The sequence below is a fragment of the Parasteatoda tepidariorum genome, chromosome 4, assembly GCF_982258835.1.
Source record: "Parasteatoda tepidariorum strain Cologne lab strain chromosome 4, Ptep-v5.0, whole genome shotgun sequence".
NCBI lineage: Eukaryota > Metazoa > Arthropoda > Arachnida > Araneae > Theridiidae > Parasteatoda > Parasteatoda tepidariorum.
The window spans coordinates 36084000-36096320 of NC_141758.1; the positions used below are offsets into that span (position 1 = coordinate 36084000).

Below are 12321 nucleotides of genomic sequence, written 5' to 3' on the forward strand. Positions count from 1 at the left end.
ACGATGTACTTGTAGCATCTGAAAATGAAAGCGAGCATTTAAAGCATTTGGAATAAATTTTTCATAGATTTCAAAAATATGGACTTGTTCTGAATGCAGAAAAATGCGTTTTTGGACAATCGTCTGTTAATTTTTTAGGGTATTTGATTTCTGAAAAGGGAATTCAACCACTACCAGACAGAGTTAAGGCAATAAATGAATATCAACAACTTAAAACTATTAAAGAATTAAGGCGGTTTTTAGCTCTAATTAATTTTTATAGAGGGTTTTTGAGAAACGCTGCACATGAGCAATCAATACTGTCTGATTATCTTAAGGGCGCTAAGAAAAATGATAACCGGCCTTTAATTTGGACAGAGGAAGCAAAGTTAGTTTAAGTGAAACAACTATGTTAGTGCATCCATCTCAAAATGCGAAATTATCTTTGACGTGCGATTCTTCAGACCGAGCTATTGGTTCAGTTCTAAGCCAGAAAGAAGGTGATGAGTTCAAGCCTTTGGCATTTTTTTCGCGTAATCTAGTCCCTAGTGAACAGCGTTATAGTGTGTATGATCGTGAATTATTGGCTATCTACGCTTCGGTTCGACATTTTTCTTACTTGTTGGAGGGTCGCGAGCTTTCAATTTATACCGATCATAAACCTTTAATTTACGCTTTTACGCAAAAACATGAGAAATGTTCCCCGCGTCAAATTCGGCATCTTGACTTATTGTTTAACGTGTGTGGATCGATTTTTCCGATGGCCAGAAGTTATACCTCAACGGGACATTAAAGCGGAGACAGTAGCTTTTGAATTTTTTCCCAGCTGGATCGCAAGATTTGGTGTTCCTGAAAGGCTTACAACGGACCAGGGAAGGCAATTTGAGAGTAATTTATTCCGAGAATTTGCTAGTCTTCTTGGTATTAAACTTGTACATACCACACCTTATCATCCTCAGTCAAACGGGATGGTAGAGAGATTGCACAAGCAATTGAAGAGTGCGATTCGTGCTCATTCAACAGACAGGTGGACTTTAGTTTTACCTTCAATATTACTTGGCTTGGCATTCGAGCATCAATAAAAGAGCCTTTACAGTGTTCTGTTGCCGAGATGGTGTATGGTACACCTATAACTTTGCCTGGGGAATTTTTTTCTAACTCAAAAAATTTAACTTACAACGAGTTTCTTGCAAGTTACAAAATAGAGTTAGGTCTTTGCGATCTACTCCTGCTTCACAACATTGTAGGAAAAACGTTTTTGTTCATAAAGAACTTAATAACTGTTCTCATGTTTTTCTTCGACAGGATAGATTAAAGAGATCTCTTGTTCCATCTTATAGCGGACCACATCCGGTTCTAGCTTAGTCTCCAAAGCACTTCACCATACAAATTCAACGTCGTAAGCAGACTGTTAGTATCGAGAGATTGTAGCCGGCCTTTCAACTCTCTGAAATAAAGATTAACCACGTGAGATTTTCCGTGTGACTGTCTTCCAGACTGCGTTGGGGAGCCCTGTGGCGTCGCTGCGGTAGCGATTACTATTGGTGAAGCGAACTGAAGTGGTGCAGATCTTCAGAGTATAAAAGTGACGACATGGATGCGATAATTGTTTTTTCTTCCACGTATTTTCTTCAACTGCTAGCTGTATCGACGAGAGCACGCTGGGCGTGTGAGATGTTTGTTTAATCTAATAAATGTTTTCTTTAGTTGTTTATTAGTCTCAAGTCTTATTTCCGGAACACAGGATAGTTCCAGAGCATTCACCAGATGAAACTACAGGGGACATTTCTTAGAAAATAATAAAGCAAAATTGACAAGATTTATGAAAAAAACGGCGAAATTTCGGTTGCAGATAGAGGATATGGAGGGATGAATATTCATAGAAGCTTAGTAAGGCATGACTCATCTTAAATAAACTGATTAATTAGTGCAGACACTATTTCAAGTTATAAAATCACTCACAAAAACGTACTGTCTTTGAATAAACATTACTTTTTTTCTCTTATACCCTCAAATTATGAGGGGTCAGGAAAAGGTAATCTGGAAAATTGGATCTCAATTGTTGGGTCAGGAGAGCGATGGAAATTTTAGATAACTTGCAGATAATTTTACTTACTGCGTATCGCACAATGCCTCTAGAAATTTTTAAGGAAATTCAAAAGTTTCTGTATGCATTGATAAAATCCGTTTATGAATAGTTATTTTCATGCAAAAAAATAAGTTTTAATAATTATTTAGTTTCATTATTTTACTTGATAATAATAGTAGAAATTTTTTAGATTAGAATAGAATAGATTAGTGACAAAATGTAAAATTTAAAAAACGTAGGTGACATTACTTTCGGACTTCTTACACCAGTGGAAGTCACCGCACGTTTTTCGAATGAGTCCCAAATTTTCAGTTTAGAATTTATGAAATTAGATTATTTTCCTGTTTTTAGTCTTCTGGAAAATCAGAATTTTTCACCTTTTTAATATATTTCTATTCTACTATTTAGAAGTTACACTCGGTGTTCCAATATTCCAGTAATAAACATTGAATTATTTCTCCTGCCCATTTTAGACAAAGGTTTAGACATGGCACCAATTATAGAAGTTAATGGTGTCCAGAAAACTTAGTTTATTTGTAATTTAAATTTATAAAATTATTTTTTTATCTTAAAAATGTCTAAAACGTTAAAAATCATACTTTAAAATTGATGTTTTGACTGACATTTGCGAACAAATTTACTGCTCAAATGCATGTGTATAGTGCCAGTTAAGAAAAAGGATTCTTATTGCTATCCAAAAATTGCAGCTTTCACTATGAAAATTATTTTTAAATTATAATAAGTAAAATATTTTTGCCTAAACTCAAGACTCTAAATATCTTAATACCAAACTGTATAGCGGCATGTTTCGTGAATGACTATAGGTTTTAAAATTAATGAATAGAAAAATCTAAACTCCATGGGGCAAATTTGTGATTTTTTTAAAACGTCCCCTTTAATGTTAAAATAAATTCACTTTTAAGTAACAATATTTGCAATATTTATAACAAATATTTGCAATTATTTATAACAAATATTAAAATTCTCATCAATAAAATTTAAAAACATTTTTATAAAATTTCTAAAAAAAATTCATAGGAAATGAAAATTTGAATATTATTTGATTGAAAATTTTGAACGTCATTTGATGGACATCACTGCAATTAAAAAACATCTTTTAAGCAATACTTAAAGAAAATGAAAATGAATTGAAATTTTTGAAAATGATTTATTTTGGAGATTCATAAAATTATTTGAAGCACAAATTTTTGATTGAAATTTTTAATTTAATTATTTGATCGAAAATTTTAATTTGATTATTTGATTGAAAATTTTAATTTAATTATTTTATTGAAAATTTTAAACGCTATTTGATTGACATCACTGGAATTTAAAATTTTTTTTATACAATAGCAGAAAAATTAAAAAAAATAAAATGAAAATGGAATCTAATTTTTGAAAATGATTTATTTTGAAGATTCATAAAATTATTTGATGCACATTTCTGCAATTTTAAAACATTTTACAAGCAATACCAAAAAAAAAAGAAATAAAAAAAAAATGGAAATGAAAAGAAATTTTGGAAAATTATTTTATTTGAAGATTCATAAAATTATTTTATTTGAAGATTCATAAAATTATTTGATTTAAAATTTTGAAAATTATTTGAGCACATCACTGCTATTTAAAAGCATTCTTATGCAATTCTTAAAAAACGAAAAGGAGATAAAATTTTTCGAAATTATTTAAGAACTTATCCGTTCTTAGCAACCGAATGCAGACTTTAAAAATTAAAATCCATTTTCATTTCAGGATTAAAAATTCGCAATTCGTCGACTATTTACATAGCCGGCTATGATTGAAAAGCGTTAATGATTGACGTATTGCAGCTCATTGTGAAAATATGTCTCGATTCCGACATATATCTTACTGGCATCTGTTAGTTTGAAATTAAATGTTTAAATTAAATTACATCATATAAGTAGAGGGGACTGGATAGCTTCTGTATTCAGAAAATCCACGAAGATAACAGAAAAATGAATTACTTATTCTTGCTGTTCGTCTTGGCTGCTGTATTAGTAGCAATAGTCCGTAAGTACAAGCTATAATAATACCTTTGATATTTTTAATAAACTATGTTCAACTTTAATTAATGCAGGGTTAAAAATTTGAATTTCGTCGACTCTTTCTATATTCGATTATAATTTATCAGAATTTCTGACTGATGTTATTACAGCTAATTTTGAAAACATATCGCGATTCCGAAATATATCTTACTAGCTTCTGACAGTTTGTAATTAAGTACTTAAAACAGCTTTCATCATTGCTAATAAATAGAGGTTATTAAATAACTTCAGTATTTTGCAAATATATAAAGATAGCAATGAATTACTTTTTCTTGCTGTTCGTCTATGCTGCTGTATTAGTATGAAAAGTCTGTGAGTACAAGCTATAATAATTCTTTTTCTATTTTTTTTATCATATCGTAATCAAATAGCAATAGTCTCAAATTCCATTAATTTCATCTGACTAATTAATCAGTAGACAGTAAACTTTTTTTTAAAAACAATTACTTTTCTATTGATCTTGATATGAAAACAATTTTGTTCTGTTATTAGCGTCACACTAGAGCTGCATTAATGAGCTATTGGCGACGGTCTGGGATTCATCCATGATGAGTCGAAGACAATACTAAGGCGCTACTCTACCAAAATTTAAATCGGAGGCCACATGGTGGTAGAAAATCACCAAACCTCCACACGGCGTTCCCTAACACCCAACCGGGTCTGGTTCATTTCATCGACAATCACTTCATCGACAGGCCATTTCATCGACACCACTTCATCGACAGGCCATTTCATCGACTAGGTCATTTCGTCGACAGGCCGTTTCCTCGACAGGGTTGTTTCGTCGACAGGGTCATTTCGTCGACAGGGTCATTTCATCAACAAGTCATTTCGTCGACAGGGTCATTTCGTCGACAGGGTCATTTCATCGACAAGTCATTTCATCGACAGGGTCATTTCGTCGACAAGGTCATTTCGTCGACAGGGTCATTTCGTCGACAGGGTCATTTCGTCGACAGGGTCATTTCATCGACAAGTCATTTCGTCGACAGGGTCATTTCGTCGACAGGGTCATTTTGTCGACAGGGTCTTTTCATCGACAGGGTCGTTTCGTCGACAAGGTCATTTCGTCGACAGGGTCATTTCGTCGACAGGGTCTTTTCATTGACAGGGTCGTTTCGTCGACAAGGTCATTTCGTCGACAGGGTCATTTCGTCGACAAGTCATTTCGTCGACAAGTCATTTCGTTGACAGGGTCTTTTCATTTACAGGATCATTTCGTCGACAGGGTCATTTCGTCGACAAGTCATTTCGTTGACAGGGTCTTTTCATTGACAGGGTCATTTCGTCGACAGGGTCATTTCGTTGGGGTCTGGTTCATTTCATCGACAATCACTTCATCGACAGGCCATTTCATCGACACCACTTCATCGACAGGCCATTTCATAGACTAGGTCATTTTGTCGAAAGGCCGTTTCCTCGACAGGGTCATTTCGTCGACAGGGTCATTTCATCGACAAGTCATTTCGTCCACAGGGTCATTTCGTCGACGAAATGACTTGTCGACGAAATGACCCTGTCGACGAAATGACCCTATCGACGAAATGACTTGTCGATGAAATGACCCTGTCGACGAAATGACCCTGTCGACGAAATGGCCTGTCGACGAAATGACCTAGTCGATGAAACGGCCTGTCGATGAAGTGGTGTCGATGAAATGGTGTGTCGATGAAGTGATTGTCGATGAAATGAATGCGACCCCACCCAACCATATTAAGACTTTTACAGTATAAATTTATGCAATGCAAGTGCGTTATGAGGACAAAAGTAACTGTAGTCGGATTTTAGAACGGTTACAGTGATTTGGTTTTGTCTGAGTGAAAATGGAATGTTGGCACATTTAAGACCAGCTATGTTGGAGCCCTGTGCTTGATGATAATGCTTCTTTGTACCGTTTGCTAACCACTAAAAGCAGAATTTTTAGTGATATTATCATTCAAAAAATGTATCCATCGAAACTCCGATCACTGTTTGATCTCATTTTAATTTGCTACTCGCTCCACAGATAAGTTTTGTGCTTTGCACTGTATTTTTCTTACATATTATTTTTTACTTGATTTGTTTTATTCCGTATATTTCTTACTTAATATGCTCTATTTTCTTGTCAATTTTTTGAGTGTTCCTCACACTTTTATATTGATATATTTTGTTCTGGTTATATTAATGCAATATTAGAAAGCACTCCGTTTTGCGGATATATTCGTGTGAGCTGATGACGAGGTATTTTTTCTATATTTTGCTATTAATAATTTTTTTTAATAAATTCTTTAAATATTTTCCAAAAATATTTTATTTTTCTTCTTCTTAAGACAAAAAAAAAAATAGTTTCTTATAAAAAACATATGAAATATAAGACATATGTTTTCATATAAGAAAACATATGTTTCTTATATGAAAGAACATTTCTCCTTAACTTCTGTGATTTCAGAATTTCACTAATTTTTTTCTAAGCAGTGGCATTTGTAACAAGAAATTTTGTTTTTTTGGTCTTTCTTTCGTATGTCCAAAACCCCATAAAAAGTTTTGCTAGGTTTGCAAAATTTTATGCAGTTATTAAAAATAACAACTTAAAGTAATCGATACAAGTTACTTGATTACTGCTTGATTTTCTAGCATAGAATGTTAAAAAAGTACTTGTTTTTTTTTCGTAATTTATTGTCGGTCCCTCAAACCGCTGAAAACTTTTCCATTATTGTAGGATAGGGTATATACAGGGGTTGAACAAAATAATGGAAACACTTCTATATTAACTCATTTTTTCATATTTCTCAAGAAAAACTTAGAGAATTATTTTAAAACTTTAGAACTGTTTAAGTAATACGATTTCTCATTCATATCAATAAAATTTAAAGCACTTAGAAGTTTGAGGGACCGGTAACAAATGACGAATGATATTTTCATACAGAGCATGTGCGAAAAACAACTAAAAAAACTTTTTTTTCTGAATAATTTTGTTTGAAATTGTATTTGGTCATTTATAAAAAAAAGGCCGATTTGAATATCTTGAAAATTTGAAAGTTTCTAGCAAATTTCTATGTAGTTTTGCACTTTTTTTTTAAAAATGAAAGCTCTAAATTGACAAAACCCCTTTCATTGAAAAACTGGTATTGAGAAAAGTGAGCAAAACATAACATAATTTAATAAACGTGAAGTAAAACATAATTTAATAAAGTATGGTCCTATATAAAGCTGACATCATTTCTAATAAATCTTGTTTAATTGTACTAAATTAAATTTGTGGAAGGCCCCTTAGCACTCAAAGCTCTCTTTCCAAATCAACAAAAACTACTTATAAATTACTAAAAACCTTCCAAATTTTCAACATATTTAAACTTAATTTTTTTCGTAAGTCATTAAATGCGATTCAAAACAAAGTAATGAGAAAATTTCTAAAAGTTCTCCTCGCATGCGCAGCATAATATGAATATTTTAAATGCTCATATCTAGTGCATTTTTTTTTTTCAAATTTTAAAATGATACTTTTATTATTAATTAAAAATTACCCTAAGAAGTCTGTTTAATTTTGTTCATTATTTCTGCAGTTATAGTAAAAAAACGTAAAGATTAGTCTTTTATAAAAATATCCATATATCCACGAATAAATTAGACTAACGAAATTTTGCCTAGTTATTTCATAATATTGATAATCAACGGAATTGATATGAGTTACATATATATATATATATATATATATATATATATATATATATATATATTATGAAACATAAAAGTTCTTGAGTTCTTGATGCGCATTTATGAAACAAGGGATAAAATTTTTCCTCTCAAACTTTCTGTTTATATTTCAAACAATTTTCATCAGAAAGTGCACTAAATAATAAACTTTTTAAAATAAAAATCTAGATAGAACTTTCAACGGCATCTGTCGAAAATTTTTTGAACTAAAACCAGAAACTCAAGGATTTAAAACTGTATGTCTTGTCTTGTAAGTTTGCTGCAAGAATTGTTTTAAATCTTTTCACAGTTTTCCTCTTGTAAATTTTATAAAACTGTCTAACTTAGAACTCGCACTACATTCATTTGTCATTATTTGCTTTCCAGATGGTCAAGATGCTAATGGGTGTTACCCATTCACGGGACCATGTGAAGATCCCTGCTTTCTACTAGAAACTTCAACTGGATGCGTTGGTTGCGCTTGTCCATGAATATGAAACTCGCACTCAAAAAGCCTGTGCACTCGTCGAATATACATAAATATTGGAGACACAACTTCTTATTTGATAAAATCCTCTAGCGTTTATAATAATTCTCTGTGAACTAGCGTTTGTACAATATTTTGTACTTTTTCGATTCTAATAAATAAAAATCTATAATTGATTTAATTTATTTCGCTATTGTACCAAATGCCTTTTGAAGTTATACTTCTTATGCGACTTCCAACAAGGTTGCGTTAAACGTTTAACGCTACATTTTTATTGGCCGGGAAATCACGTGGTAGGATCCAGTTTTCCCTCATTCATTTCCATATTGTTTTGGTTCTCACTAGCATAAAAGTCATAAAAGTATTGTTTTTCTTTTATGTTTTTTTATTTTATTTTGATACACATATAATTTAATATGGTAGTATTTTTTATTTTCAAACTTAGTGGATAACAATTGTAAAAAATGAGTGAAAATAATCCCACGGACAATGCGATGGATTTATAAGGTTAAGTCAAGGTACGTCTCGTGTGGATATCAATTGATTGTTAGGTTTTCTCTTCTGAAATTACATTATGACGCATTCACATACATTATTAATACAAATGCATTTTCCAGGGAGAGACGATGAGGTAATCACAAGCACTTCCACTGATTCAAGAGGTCCACGAGGGAAAAATGCACAATATTACCGTGATTACAGAGCACGAAAGCGAGCGGAGCAGGAAAAAGAGTCGTTGAATAGAACTAGTGATTCTTCTACGACTGCTGATTCTTCTACAATTAACGTCGCAGGTTGCGAAGTTTAACTTCTTCCGCGCTATTTTTTTTTAAAAATCCGTTTCATATTAATTCCACGCTGGGGACAAAATCGATAACATTTGTAATCCATCTGCCGTAAGAACACACTTTAAAGCTAAATCTATGCATGGCAATACTTTTACTTTCCTTTCAAGTAACAAAAGTAAGAAGTTTGTACTTTTACTCCTACTTTGTTAGATTTAAAATTTTGAATTTTTGTAGTTTTTTTTTTAAATAAAAAGTTCAAGTATTTGTAACGAAAATATCTAAAAAAAATCGTTGCTTTTTCTGGAATTGTTCAAAAGATTTATTTGAAAAAAAAATGTTTTTTTAGAAATTTTTAAAATTAATAGATAATTTTGACTACTATACTTATTTTTCATGAACCACCATTGACGATTGCAAAGTCATGAAATGGTGACAAAAAAAGAGGGAGGGCGGACCTTCTCCACTAATAACGTCATTGAGTGTTTGATTATTATATTAACCATATTTTGGTTGTTCCATGAACACGTGCGCGACTTTTATTTGTGCATCTTCTTAATTAAATGTGTTCTAATGTAGTTTTTTTTCCCTTCTTTGTCTTCTTTTTTTTTAACTTTTAAAAACTAGAAATTCTAATTGATATTTATTAAGTGCGCATTGATTCATTGATTATTAAAACTCATGTCTTTTCGAATGTCTGATACTAAGTTAGTTATAAAAATTAAAACATGCGTCACTTGCGAAACGGAGCTGAAAGTGCATAGAAGTAATTTTTAAAAATAAATGGAGAAATTCTGCTTATTGAACGAAAAAAAGAAAAATTCCTGTTTCTATTTTCAGAAAATTTAACTTTTTGAAAGGTTTTTGCAGTAGTTTTAATAATGTTATAATTCGTTGTAATATCAAAATAATTTTGTAAATTCGTCACGTGTGAGACATACGGGAAAAACAAACAATATGGTACTTGCAACCCTAGAAGAAGACGATCACTGATACACAGACACGTGACTTATGACCTCAGCGACAGTTGATCAGTTATAAACAAGATGTCATGCTAAAGTCGAGCAATGTTTCTTCACACAAGTTAGAATGTTAATTAATGAGAAGTTAATTAAATGCAACGCCGTATGAATTTGTTAAAATAAAATTTTTTCTTGTCTACGTCTTTTATTTAACCACGATTTATAATTTTTTATGCATTTTATTGTAACGGTGATATATTTTTGTTTTGTGCACTTGGCAACATCGATGCATATCTCTACATAGTTTATGCTCTACATAGCTCCGTACCTGCCCTTAAATTAATTAAGAAATATATAGTGATAGAAATGAAATGTTTGTGAAAGTATGTAGAATGGGGGCACTTAAAAAAATTTGATACTTGACGCGCTTGGCTTGCTCGAAGAAGAATGGAAAGAATAGTTGTTAACGTAAACAAAAGCCACGTTTTAATGAACAATCAGGATCGACTTACCGACACTACATCACTTGTAGGTATCCCAGTGTCATCTCAAGTTCATACTTTCTACCTTCGTCGCCTAGGCAACCAAGTGTCAGGCACCAATGGCACTCTTTTTATTAACACGGCTCTTAAGGAGTATCTATAACTCGTAACTGTATATTGTTATAATATAGATATTATAATAATAGCGTACTGATGTGTGGAAAAAAATAACGGCAATGGAGAGGTGAAATCGCGTAATCTTGAAATGTCTATTCTGTTAACAAAGAATATTTTAAAGGTTTCTAAAACGTATCAGCTTTTAAAAAGATGTCAAAAAACGATTTCTGTTCTATTTTCCCCTGAAATATTAAAGAAAAATTTTTACCCAAGAATTACAATTAAATATCTTCTTTATATCTTAATTTATGGCCGTTATTGACAATGGGATACCAGCAAGTGACGTAATGTGGCTATCTCGATCCCGATTGATTGCTGAAACGTGGCATTTGTTTACGTTATCAACTGTTCTTTCCATTCTATTTCGAGTAAGCCAAACCCGCCAAGTATCATTTCCCTTAAGTGACACATTCTATGTTCTTTCATACAGATTTCAAGTCTGTCCCTACATCTTTCTTATTTTAAACAAAGACAAGCACGAAGCCATGTTGAGCATAAACAAACTAATTATGCATCGAAGGTGCCAGGAACACAAAAGTAAAATAGATCACGGTTACAATTAAGTACATAAACAAATAATAAATCTAAGTTAAGTAAAAGATGTGACGAGAAAGAATTGTACTTCAAAAAATTCTATGTGCGCTACGGAACTGTATTTAATTAATTTCGCGTTAACCAACATTCTAACTTATTTGGAGAAACTTAGCTCATTTTTAACTCGCCATTTTGCTTATAAACGATCAGCTGGAGCTTACAGCAAAGGTCATAAGAGTGGGTATCCCTGATTTTCTTATTGAAGTGCAAGTACTCAATTAGGAATATGGAAATTGTTTTTACTATCTGGTTTCAAGGGAGCCGGCAGAATAATATAAAAGGAGGTGCAACCCTCTAACAAAAAAAAATAACAAAAAATAATATTCTGTTATTACATTTCGTTTTGTTATTACATATACTTTCATCTGTTAATTTTTTTCAAGATACATTTCTTCATAGTTAACAAGATATTTAAAAAAAGTACAAATTTCTTGTACTTGCACATTTTGCCACGAGAAACTGTACTGATGGCCCTGGCATAGTTTTGGCAATGATGCCAAACTATGCCAGCGCCATCAATACAGTTTACATACACTTTCATCTGTTAATTTTTTACATATATTTACGTCTGTTAATCTTTTACATATACATCAATAAATATACTTTCATCTGTTAATTTTTTACATCTCCATCAATACATATACTTTCATCTGTTAATTTTTTTCAAAATACATTTCTTCATTGTTAACAAGATATTTAAAAAAAAGTACGAATTTCTTGTACTTGCACATTTTGCCACGAGAAACTGTACTGATGGCCCTGGCATAGTTTTGGCAATGATGCCAAATTCAATATACATCAATACATATACTTTCATCTGTTAATTTCTTACATATAGATCAAATACATATACTTTCATCTGTTAATTTTTTACGTATACATCAATACATATACTTTCATCTGCTAATTTTTTACATATACATCAATACATATACTTTCATCTGTTAATTTTTTACATATGCATCAATACATATACTTTCATCTGTTAATTTTTTTCAAAATACATTTCTTCATTGTTAACAAGATAT

General features: G+C 31.8%; 1 long non-coding RNA gene across 1 annotated transcript; it reads left to right on the forward strand.

Moving 5' to 3' along the window:
• Positions 1-3958: 3958 nt before the first annotated feature.
• LOC122270196 (uncharacterized) lies at positions 3959-8469 on the forward strand. Its single transcript, XR_006225666.3, has 2 exons — positions 3959-4099; positions 8194-8469. It is a non-coding gene; the product is annotated as an uncharacterized LOC122270196 (long non-coding RNA).
• Positions 8470-12321: the final 3852 nt, after the last annotated feature.